Source organism: Ovis aries, chromosome X (assembly GCF_016772045.2).
Source record: "Ovis aries strain OAR_USU_Benz2616 breed Rambouillet chromosome X, ARS-UI_Ramb_v3.0, whole genome shotgun sequence".
NCBI lineage: Eukaryota > Metazoa > Chordata > Mammalia > Artiodactyla > Bovidae > Ovis > Ovis aries.
In genome coordinates, this window is record NC_056080.1 from 58,909,301 (window position 1) to 58,921,948 (window position 12,648).

The following is a 12,648-nucleotide window of genomic DNA, read 5'->3' on the forward strand; positions in this document are numbered from 1 at the left end:
TTTACTGCATATTTGTCTTTACTAATGAAATTTTCTTTCATAATTTTTATATTGCTATTTGTGGCCTTTCTTTTCCACTTAAGAAGCCCCTTTAACATTTCCTGTAAAGCTGGTTTCATGGTGCTCAACTGATTTACCTTTTGCTTGTCTGTAAAGCCTTTGATCTCCTGTTCAAACTTGAAAGATAGCTTTGCTGTGTAGAGTATTGCATTTTTTTCCCCTTTCTTTACTTTAAATATACCATGCCATCCCCTTCTAACCTGTATATTTTCTGTTGAAATGTCAGTTGATAGCCTTATGGGAGCTCCATTGTTAGTACTTGCTGAATTTTCCTTCCTGCTTTTAATATTTTCACTTCATCTTTAACTTTTGTCATTTTAATTACAATGAATCTTGTTGCATTCCTCTTTGGGTGGATCTTGTTTGAGACCCTTTATTTCCTGGACATGGATATTTGATTACTTTCCCATGTTAGGGAATTTTTCAGCAATTATGTTTTCAAATAAGTTCCCTGCTCCCTTTCTTTTTCTTCTGGGACCCCTACAATGGAAACGTTAATATACTTGATGTTGTCTCAGAGGTCTCTTAAGCTGCCCTCATTTAATTTTTTTTTCTTTTCTTCTATTCATGTTATGCAATTTCCACGATTCTGTCTTATATTTTGCTAATCCATTTCTCTGAATCATCTGATCAACTGTTGATTCCTAAAAAATAATAAGTATTATTTATTTCAGATATTGTATTCTTTAGATTTGTTTGGTTCTTCTTTACATAACTTTTGTTACTCTTCTTACTGTGTTCTTCCATTCTTCTTTTGAGTTCTTTGAAGATCATTAGGATCATTACCTTGAGATCTTTATTGTGGAGATTAATTATCTCTTCACTTAGCTCTTGTGGGGGGCGGTAATCTTGTTTTTGTCTTCATTTCAAAAATAATCTGTAATTTTATTTTGCCTGCCTGATTCTCTGTGTTTATGTTCATGTATCATGTAAGTTTGTTATATTTCACAATCTGAGAGAGGTAGCATTATGTAGGAGATATTCTATGAGGTTCAGCCACACACTCCCCTCTTTTCAACAGATCTATGTCCTCTAGAGTTGCCCTTTATGTGTGTGAGTGGGTTATTCTTTCACAGTGAGGCCAACTACTCTAGACATGTGATTAGGCATAATTTTCCCTGGCCCAGTTGGTTGCCAGACTCTTTCAAGTGCAGAGGCTGGCTGCTGACCCATGGTGGTTTGGACAAGGTCACATAGCAGGTAACTTCAGGGACTCAGGTAGTTCCTGGTGCTGTTAGTTCACTGCCAGCTCAGGGATCCCAGAGCTGGTGTCAGTCCACAGGTGAGTGGGGCCAGGTCACAGGGCCACTGACTGAGAGGAAAGTTGTTTCTAAACTGATACATACCCTCTGCTGGACAAAGCAAGAGCCCAGGGAGACAAGGGGCTGGTGCCCACACATTGATATACACAGCCAGGTCCTGGGCCTAGTGTTGGCCCACTAGGCATGGTATGTCCCAATATGGCTGGCTTAGGGTTCCTAGGGCTACAAAAAGACCCCTCTTGGTGTGTCATGACCTAGTGCAACTGGGAGCCTCGGGGCGGGGTTGAGGGGGGGAGTCTATGGTTGCTTCCAGACTTCCTGTTGGTGAATCTATGTCTTTGCATCACTAGTTGCTTGAGTTCAAGGGTCCTAAGACTTATGCCAGCAGGCTGATGGAAGGGGCTGTGTCCTGACACTAAAAACCTATAGGGAGGATTCCAGAATAGTATTTGCTCACACCAGTGTCCTTGTGGTAGAATGAGCTCACCAAGATGACTACTGCCAGTGTCTATGTCCTCAGGTTGTGTCTTAGTTGCCTCCTGCCTCTCCCAGAGCACTTGAAGATCAGCAAGTGAGTCTGAATCAGATGTCTTTCAAATTACTGTCTTAGGTGTCAGATTTTGTGTGTGCCCTTTAAGAGTCTCTGTTACCCACAGCCTTTTCGTTCTCCAAAAGCAGGCCTTCTAGCCTTAAATACCAATGTTCTGGGTATTCGTTTTCTTTGTGCAGTATCCCTGGGCTAGGGAGCCTGATGTGGGGCTCTGATACCTTGCTTCTTGGGTAGAATCACTGCAATTATGATTAATCCTCCATTTGTGCATTGCCTACCTGAGGTTGTGGGTTTTGACTAGCACATTGTCAAATCACTTGCCTGTATCATTGTCATTATTATTTTATAATTTTAGTTGTGGAGATCTTTTCTACTAGTCTTCAGCTTGTTTTCTTTGATGATTTTTCTGTAAATAGTTGCAATTTTGGTGTGCCCATGGGAGAAGGTAAGCTCAGGGTCTTCCTACTTCACCAGTATAGCCACTCCATGTCTTCTGTTTTTCTTAATGTCGGCATTTATTGCTATAAATTTCCCTCTCAAATCTATTTTTGCTGCATCCCGTGTTTTGATATATTGCAGTTACATTTTAATTTGCTTCAAGATGCTTTTTTGTTTCCTTTTCTTTTGTGGTCCATTCGTTATTCAAGTGTGTAATTACTAATTTTTGTAATTTGTAAATTTTGTAATTGTAATTTTTCCAGTTTGCTTGTGTTGTATATTCCATACACTTTGTTCATAAAAGATTTGATATGATTTCAATCTTCTTACATTTTCTAAAGCTTGGTTTTTGACCTAAAGTCATCTATCCTGTAGAATATTCTGTGTGTGCTTGAGAAGTATGTGTATTTTGGTACTGTTTGGTGGAATATTCTATATATTTCTATTGTGTCAATGTAGACTAAAATATAGTTCAAATCAAGTATTTCCTTATTGGATTTTCTGTCTGGATGATCTATCCTTTATTGAAAGTGGAATACTGAAGTCATCTACTATCACTGTATTAGGGTCTGTTTTTCCATTTATTTCTCTTTTCAAATCTGGTAGTATTTGCTTAATATATTTAGACGCTCTACTTCTGAGTGTATATTTAATTATAATTGTTACAGCCTCTTAAAAACTTGATTCTTCTATCACTGTAATTTTTGTCTCATTACACTTTTTGACTTAAAGTCTATTGTATCTTACCTCTATCTATCTCTGACCTTTCAGTTTCCATTTGCCTGGAGTACCTTTTTCTATCCCTTCATTTTTGCCACTTGTGTGTCCTCAAAGTTGAAGTGAAATTCCTATGGGCAGTATAGAGTTGTATCTTATTTTCAAATTTATTCAGTGCCTCTATCTTTTGATTTGAAAATTTTATCCATAAACAAATAAAATAATTATTGATAAAGACTTACTGATGGCATCTTATTGTTTTCTTGCTGTTATGTAGTTTCTCTGTACCTTTTTTTCCTCTTTTGCTATCTTTGTAAGTTGGTGACTTTGTGAAGTGACTTCCTTTGATTCCTTTATATTTATATTTTGTGTATCTTTTGTAGGTTTTTGCTTTGTGGCTACCAGGAGGCTTGGCTTACACAAAACATCTTATAACACTACTTTTAGGTGATAACAACTTAAATTTTATTGTATGCAAACAGCCATACCTTTCCTAATATTTTATACTTATCCTAATATTTTACAATTTTGTTGCTACAATTTGCATCATTTTGTACTGTGCATTCATGAAGAAATTATTGTAGTTATAGTTATTTTAATAAAGATTTTCATTTGGTTCTTTATACTAAAGTTGAGTTATAAATACACTAACATATTACAATATTTGAATGTTCTGAATTTGACTATATGCATTTAAAATTTGATTGCTTTTAAAAAATTGTGTACTTCATGTTACTAATTATTGTCCTTTCATTTCGGTTTGAAGAAATCCTTTTAAAATTTCTTGTAAGGCAGAAGTAGTGTCGATGAACTCCCTAAACTTTTGCTTGTTTGGGGAAGTCTGTATCTCTCCTTTATGATTGAAAGACATCTTTAAAAGGGAGTGTTCTTGGATGGTAGTTTTATTCTAATAGCACTTTTATTATGTCATCCCACTTTCTCCTGACCAGCAAGGTCTCTGCTGTGAAATCTACTGATGAATTTATGGAGGTTTCCTAATATGGAGAAATTTTTTCTCTTGCTGTTTTTAAAATTATGTCTTTGTCTTTCATTTTGTACTGTTTTGTTATAATGTGTCTTAGAGAAGATAATTTGGTACTGAAATAGTTGAGTGACCAATTAACATTGTTTAACATTGTGAACTTGATGTGCAGATCTCTGCTCAAACTTAGAAAGCTTTAAACGATCATGCCTTTAAATACATTTTCTGCTTCTTTCTCTTTTTCTCTCTTCTGGGAATAAATAATGTGAAGATTATTTCTTTTAATGCTATCCCATAATTCATGCAGGCTTTCTTTACTCTTTTCTTACTTGTTTTCCCTTTTGCTCCTCTGAATTGAAGGCTTTAAGTCACCTGTCTTCTAGCTTATATATTCATTTATCTGATCGACCAAGTCTGTTATTATAGCTTTCTTCTGAATTCTTTAGTTCATTCAGTGTATTCTTTTAAAAATTTATTTATTTTTAATTTAAAACATTTTTATTTTGTATTGGAGTATAGTGGATTAACAATGTTATAGTAGTTTCAGTTGGATAACAAAACACTTCAGCCATACATATACATGTATCCATTCTCCCCCAAAACCCTTCCCACCTAGGCTGCCACATAGCATTGAAGAGAGTTCCCTGTTAGTTATCCGTCTTAAATATAGCAGTGTGTACCTGTCCATCCCAAACTCCCTAACTATCTGTTCCTCCATCCTCCCCTCCCCACTGCTGCTGCAACCAGAAGTTCATTCTCTTAAGTCTGTCAGTGTGTTTTGGTCTTATAAATAAGTTCATTTGTATCATGTTTTTTAGATTCCTCATATAAGGGATGTCATATGATGTTTCTACTTCTCTGTCTAACTTACTTCACTCAGTATGACAATTTTTGCTGTTGCTCAGTTGTGACTGACTCTGTGACCCTATGGACTGTAGCACTCCAGACTTTGCTGTCTCCTGGAGCCTACTCAAACTCATGTCCTTGGAGTCTGTGATGCCATCTAACCATCTTGTCCTCTGTCGTCCTCTTCTCCTCCTGCCTTCAATCTTTCCCATCATCAGGGTCTTTTCTAATGACAATTTTAAGGTCCACATCCATATTGCTGCAAATGACATTATTTCATTCTTTTTGATGGTTGAGTAATATTTGATTGTAAATACGTACTGCCCCTCCTTTATGCATTCCTCTGTTAATGAACATTTAGGTTGCTTCCATATCTTGGCTGTTGTAAACCGTGCTTGCATTCCTTTTTATTGTCAAATAATATTCTATTATGGTATATTTTCTTTGTCCATCAGTTAATGTACACTTCAGTTGTTTCCACTTGGGAGCTATTGTGAATAATGCTATTTTTAAATTGAAAGATAATTACTTTACAGTATTGTGTTGGTTTCTTTCAAACATCAACATGAATTAGTCATAAGTATACATATGTCCCAACCTTTTAAACCTCCCTCCCGCTTCCCTCTCAATCCCATCCCTCTAGGTTGTTACAGAGCCCCAGTTTGAGTTCCTTGAGTCATATAGTAAATTCCCATTGACTATCTATTTTACATATGGCAATGTATGTTTCCATGTTACACTCTCCATACACCTCACTGTCTTCTTCCTCCCTCTTCACCATGTCGATAAGTCTGCTCTCTATGTCTGTGTCTCCACTGATGCCCAGCAAATAATTTCATCAGTACCATCTTTGTAGATTCTATGTATATATATGTGTGTATATATATGTAATATATATATATATATATATATAATGTGTGTATGTATTTATATATGTTAGTATACAATATTTGCTTTTTCTCTCTGTATAAATAGGCTCTATGTTCATCCATCTCATTAGAACTGACTCAAATTCATTCTATTTAAGGACTGAGAGATATTCCATTGTATATATGTACCACAGCTTCTTTATCTACTCATCTGATGGTAGACATATAGGTTGCTTCCATGTGTTTGGTTCAGTTGCTTAGTAATATATCCAAGTGTTTGTGACGCCATGGACTGCAGCATGCCAGGCTTCCCTGTCCATTACCAACATCCAGAACTTGCTCAAACTCAGGTCCATTGAGCCAGTGATGCCATCCAAAGATCTCATCCTCTGATGTCCCTTTCTCTTCCTACCTTCAATCTTTCCCAGAATCAGGGTCTTTTCCATTGAGTCAGCACTTCGCATCAGGTGGCCAAAGTATTGGAATTTCAGCTTCAGCATTAGTCCTTCCAAAGAATATTCAGGACTGATTTCCTTTAGGATTGACTGGTTTGATCTCCTTTCAGTCCAAGGGGCTCTCAAGAGTCGTTTCCAACACCACAGTTCAAAAAGCATTAATTCTTCAGCACTCAGCTTTCTTTATAATCCATCTCTGACATCCATACATGATTAATGGAAAAACCATAGCTTTCACTATATGGACTTTTGTTGGCAAAGAAATTTCTCTGCTTTTTAATATACTGTCTAGGTTTGTCTAGCCTTTTTTTCCAAGCAGCAAGCGTCTTTTAATTTCATGGCTGAAGCCTTCATCTGTAGTGATTTTTGAGCCCCCCCAAATAATGTCTGTCATGGGTTTCCATTGTTTCCCCATCCATTTGCCATGAGATGACAGGACTGGATGCTATGATCTGGCATTTTTTCAATGTTGAGTTTTAAGCCAACTTTTTCACTTTCCTCTTTCACTTTCATCAAGAGGCTCTTTAGTTCTTCAATTTCTGCCATAAGGGTGCTGTCATCTGCATAGCTGAGCTTATTGAGATTTTTCCTGGTAATCTTGATTCCAGCTTGTGCTTCATCCAGCCTGGCATTTTGCATGATGTACTCTGCATATAAGTTAAATTAGCAGGGTGACAGTATATAGCCTTGATGTACTTCTTTCCCAATTTGGAACCAGTCTGATTTTTCATGTCCAGTTCTAACTGTTGCTTCTTGACATGCATACAGATTTTTCAGGAGGGAGGTAAGGTGGTCTGATATTCTCATCTCTTTAAGAGTTTTCCACCGTATGTTGTGATCCACACAAAGGCTTTGGCATAATCAATAAAGCAGAGGTAGATGTTTTTCTAGAACTCTCTTGCTGTTTCTATGATTAGACGGATGTTGGCAATTTAATCTCTGATTCCTTTGGCTTTTCTAAATCCAGGTTGAACATCTGGAAGTTCTTGGTTCATGTACTGTTGAAGCCTGGCTTGGAGAATTTTGAGCATTACTTTGTTAGTGTGTGAGATGAGTGCAATTGTGTGGTAGTTTGAGCATTCTTTGGAACTGGTTTTCCTTGTGATTCAATGTGGATTTCATGTGCTAGCTATTGTAAATAGTGCTGCAATGAACATTAGGGTACATGTGAGTTTTTCAATTCTGCTTTCCTCAGGGTATATGCTTAGTAGTGGGATTGCTGGGTCGTATGATTGTTATATTCACGGTTTTTTTTTTTTTTTTAATGGACTCTGCATGCTTTTCTCCATAGTGTTTGCATATCAAAGTACATTCCCACCAACAGTGCAAGTACAGTTCAGTTCATTTCAGTTCAGGCGCTCAGTCGTGTCCGAATCTTTGCAAAGCCATGAACTACAGCATGCCAGGCCTCCCTGTCCATTACCAACTCCCAGAGGCCACACAAACCCATGTCCATATTGTCAGTGATGCCATTCAACAATCTCGTACTCTGTCGTCCCCTTCTCCTCCTGCCCTCAATCCCTCCCAGCATCAGGGTCTTTTCAAATGAGTCAGCTCTTTGCATCAGGTGGCCAAAGTATTGGAGTTTCAGCTTCAGCATCAGTCCTTCCAATGAACACCCAGGACTGATCTCCTTTAGGATAGACTCGTTGGATCTCCTTGCAGTCCAAGGGACTCTCAAGAGTCTTCTCCAATACCACAGTTCAAAAGCATCAATTCTTTTGCACTAAGATTTCTTTATAGTCCAACTCTCACATCCATACATGACCACTGGAAAAACCATAGGCTTGACTAGACGGACCTTTGTTCGCAAAGTAATGTCTCTACTTTTTAATATGCTGTCTAGGTTGGTCATTACTTTCCTTCCAAGGAGTAAGTGTCTTTTAAATTCATGGCTTCAATCACCATTTGCAGTGATTTTGGAGTCCAGAAAAATAAAGTCAGCCACTATTTCTCCATCTATTTGCCATGAAGTGATGGGACTGGATGCCATGATCTTCGTTTTCTGAATGTTGAGCTTTAAGCCAACATTTTCACTGTCCTCTTTCACTTTCATCAAGAGGCTCTTTAGTTCTTCTTCACTTTCTGCCATAAGAGTGGTGTCATCTGCATATCTGAGGTTATTGATATCTCTCCCAGCAATCTTGATTCCAGTCTGTGTTTCCTCCAGCCCAGCATTTCTCATGATGTACTCTGCATATAAGTTAAATAAGCAGGGTGACAGTATATAGCCTTGATGTACTTCTTTCCCAATTTGGAACCAGTCTGTTGTTCCATGTCCAGTTCTAACCTTTGCTACCTGACCTGCATGTTGGCTTCTCAAGAGGCAGGTCAGGTGGTCTGTATTCCCATCTCTTTTAGAATTTTCCAAAGCTTATTGTGATCCACACAGTGAATAAAGCTGAAACTGATGCTTTTCTGGAACTCTCTTCCTTTTTCAATGATCTAGTGGATGTTGGCAATTTGATCTCTGGTTCCTTTGCCTTTTCTAAAACCAGCTTGAACATCTGGAAGTTCACTGTTCACATATTTCTGAAGCCTTCATTGGAGAATTTTGAACATTACTTTACCAGTGTGTGAGATGAAGGCAATTGTGCAGTAGTTTAAGCATTGTTTAGCATTGCCTTTCTTTGGGATTGGAATGAAAACTGACCTTTTCCAGTCCTGTGGCCACTGCTGAGTTTTCCAAATGTGCTGGCATATTGAGTGCAGCACTTTCACAACATCATCTTTCAGGATTTGGAATAGCTCAACTGGAATTCCATCACCTCCACTAGCTTTGTTTGCAGTGATTCTTCCTAAGGCCCACTTGACTTCACATTCCAGGATGTCTGGCTCTAGGTGAGTGATCACACCATTGTAATTACCTGGGTTGTGAAGATCCTTTTGTACAGTTCTGTGTATTCGTGCCACCTCTTCTTAATATCTCTAGCTTCTGTTAGGTCCATATCATTTCTGTCCTTTATTGAACCCATCTTTGCATGAAATGTTCCCTTGGTATCTCTCACTTTCTTGAAGAGATCTCTAGTCTTTCCCATTCTATTGTTTCCCTCTATTTCTTTGCATTGATCACTGAGGAAGGCTTTCTTATGTCTCCTTGCTATTCTTTGCAACTCTGCATTCAAACGGGTATATCATTATTTTTCTCCTTTGCTTTTTGCTTCTCTTCTTTTCACAGCTATTTGTAAGGCCCCTCAGACAGCCATTTTGCTTTTTTGCGTTTCTTTTTCTTGTGGATGGTCTTGATTCCTGTCTTCTGTACAGTGTCACGAACTTCCATCCATAGTTCATTAGGTGCTCTGTCTGTCAGATCTAGTCCTTTACATCTATTTCTCACTTCCACTATATGGTTAATAAGGGATTTTATTTAGGTCATACCTGAATGGTCTAGTGTTTTTCTGCACGTTCTTCAATTTCATTCTGAATCTGTCAGTAAGGGGTTCATGATCTGAGCTACAGTCAGCTCCTGGTCTTGTTTTTGCTGACTGTATAGAACTTCTCCATCTTTGGCTGCAGAGAATATAATCAATCTGATTTCGGTGTTGACCATCTGGTGATGTCCATGTGTAGAGTCTTCTCTTGTGTTATTGGAAGAGCGTGTTTGCTATGACCAGTGCGTTCTCTTGGGAAAACTCTATTAGCCTTTGCCCTGCTTTATTCCGCATTCCAAAGCCAAATTTGCCTGTGACTCCAGGTGTTTCTTGACTTCCTACTTTTGCATTCCAGTCCCCTATAATGAAAAGGACATCTTTTTTGGGTGTTAGTTCTAAAAGGTCTTGTAGGTCTTCATAAAACTGTTCAACTTCAGTTTCTTTAGCATCACTGGTCGGGGCATAGACTTGGATTACCGTGGTATTGAATGGTTTGCCTTGGGAATGAACAGAGGTCATTCTCTCATTTTGAGATTGCATCCAAGTACTGCAGTTTGGACTTTTTTGTTGGCCTTTATGGTTACTCCATTTCTTCCAAGGGATTCTTACCCACCATAGTAGATATAATGGCCATCTGAGTTAAATTCACTCATTCCAGTCCATCTTAGTTCTCTGATTCCTGGAATGTCGATGTTCACTCTTGACATCTCTTGTTTGACCACTTCCAATTTGCCTTGATTCATGGACTTAACATCTGGTGGCTGCACAGGATGGCACAGAAGTGTGGCGGCTGCGATGGACAGTGCAGAAGTGCAGCCAAGAAGTGCTACCCCAAGTCCAAGGTCAGGGGCAGCGGCTGAGAGGAGCTACTCCATGTGCAAGGTAACCAGTGTCAGCTGAGCTTTGCTGGAGCAGCCGTGAAGAGATACCCCATGTCCAAGGTAAGGGAAACCTAAGTAAGATTGTAGGCACTGAGAGAGGGCCTCAGAGGGCAAGAAGACAGAAACTAGCCAATCTGATCACACAGATCACAGCTTGTTTAACTCAGTGAAACTAAGCCATGCCATGCGGGGCCACCGAAGACAGACGGGTCATGGCGGGAAGGTCTGACAGAATGTGGTCCACTGGAGAAGGGAATGGGAAATCACTTCAGTATTTTTGCCTTGAGAACCCCATGAATAGCATGAAAAGGCAAAAAGATAGGACACTGAAAGATGAACTCCCCAGGTCTGTAGGTGCCCAATATGCTACAGATGATCAGTGGAGAAATAACTCCAGAAAGAGTGAAGGGATGCAGCCAAAGCAAAAACAACACCCAGTTTTGGATGGTACTGGTGATAGAAGCAAGGTCCGATGCTGTAAAGGGCAATATTATATAGAATCTGGAATGTTAGGTCCATGAATCAAGGCAAATTAGAAGTGGTCAACAGTGCAAGAGAGATCCCTTAACTCCACACCCCTCCACATTTTCTTTTTGTAGACTTTTTGATGATAAACATTCTGACAAGTGTGACGTAATATCTCACTTTTTTTGATTTGCTTTTTCCTAACAGTGAATGATGTTGAGCGTCTTTTCATGTGTTTATTAGCCATCTGTATGTCCTCTTTGGAGAAATGTCTGTGTAGGCATTTTCCCACTTTTGATTTGGTTGGTTGTTTTTCTGATATATATATTTTTAATATACTTCTATTTATTTTCATTGGAGGATAATTACTTCACAATATTGTATTGGTTTTGCCATACATCAACATGAATCCACCACAGGTGTATACCTGTTCCCAATCCTGAACCCCCCCACCCTCCTCCCTCCCCGTACCATCCCTCTGGGTCATCCCAGTGCACCAGCCCCAAGCATCCTGTATCCTGCATAAAAACTGGACTGGCAACTCATTTCATTTATGATATTATACATGTTTCAATGCCATTCTCCCAAATCATCCCACCCTCTCCCTCACCCACAGAGTCCAAAAGAGTGTTCTATACATCTGTGTCTCTTTTGCTGTCTCATATACAGAGTTGTATGTGCTGCTTGTATATTTTGGAAAGTAATCCTTTGTCAGTTGGTTAACTTGCTGTTATTTTCTCCTATTCTAAAAATTGTCTTTTTACATTGTTTATAGTTACCTTTGCTGTGCAAAAGTTTTTAAGTTTAACTAGGACCCACTTGTTTATTTTTGCTTTTATTTCTATTAGTCTAGGACGTGGGTCATAGAGGATATTGCTTTGATTTATGTCATCAAGTGTTCTGCCTATGTTTTCCTCTAAGAGTTTTACAGTTTCTGGTGTTACATTTATGTCTATAATCTATATTGAGTTTGTCTTTATGTATGGTGTTAAGAATTGTTCTAATTTCATTCTTTTACACATAGCTGTCCAGTTTTCCCAGCACAACTTATTGCAGCAGCTCTCTTAGCCCATTGTATATTATTGCCTTCTTTGTCAAAAATAACATACCCATAGGTGCATGGGTTTATCTCTCGGCTATCTCGGAGGACATCATGAGAAACGCTGGACTGGAAGAAACACAAGCTGGAATCAAGATTGCTGGGAGAAATGTCAATAACCTCACATATGCAGATGACACCACCCTTATGGCAAAAATGGAAGAGGAACTAAAAAGCCTCTTGATGAAAGTGAAAGTGGAGAGCGACAAACTTGGCTTAAAGCTCAACATTCAGAAAATGAAGATCATGGCGTCTGGTCCCATCACTTCATTGGAAATAGATGGGGAAATAGTGGAAATAGTGTCAGAGTTTATTTTTTGGGGCTCCAAAATCACTGCAGATGATGATTGCAGCCATGAAATTAAAAGACGCTTACTCCTTGGAAGGAAAGTGATGACCAACCTAGATAGCATATTGAAAAACAGAGACAATACTTTGCCGACTAAGGTCCGTCTAGTCAAGGCTATGGTTTTTCCTGTGGTCATGTATGGATGTGAGACTTGGACTGTGAAGAAGGCTGAGCACTGAAGAATTGATGATGCTTTTGAACTGTGGTGTTGGAGAAGACTCCTGAGAGTCTCCTGGACTACAAGGAGATCCAACCAGTCCATTCTGAAGGAAATCAGCCCTGGGATTCTTTGGAAGGCATGATG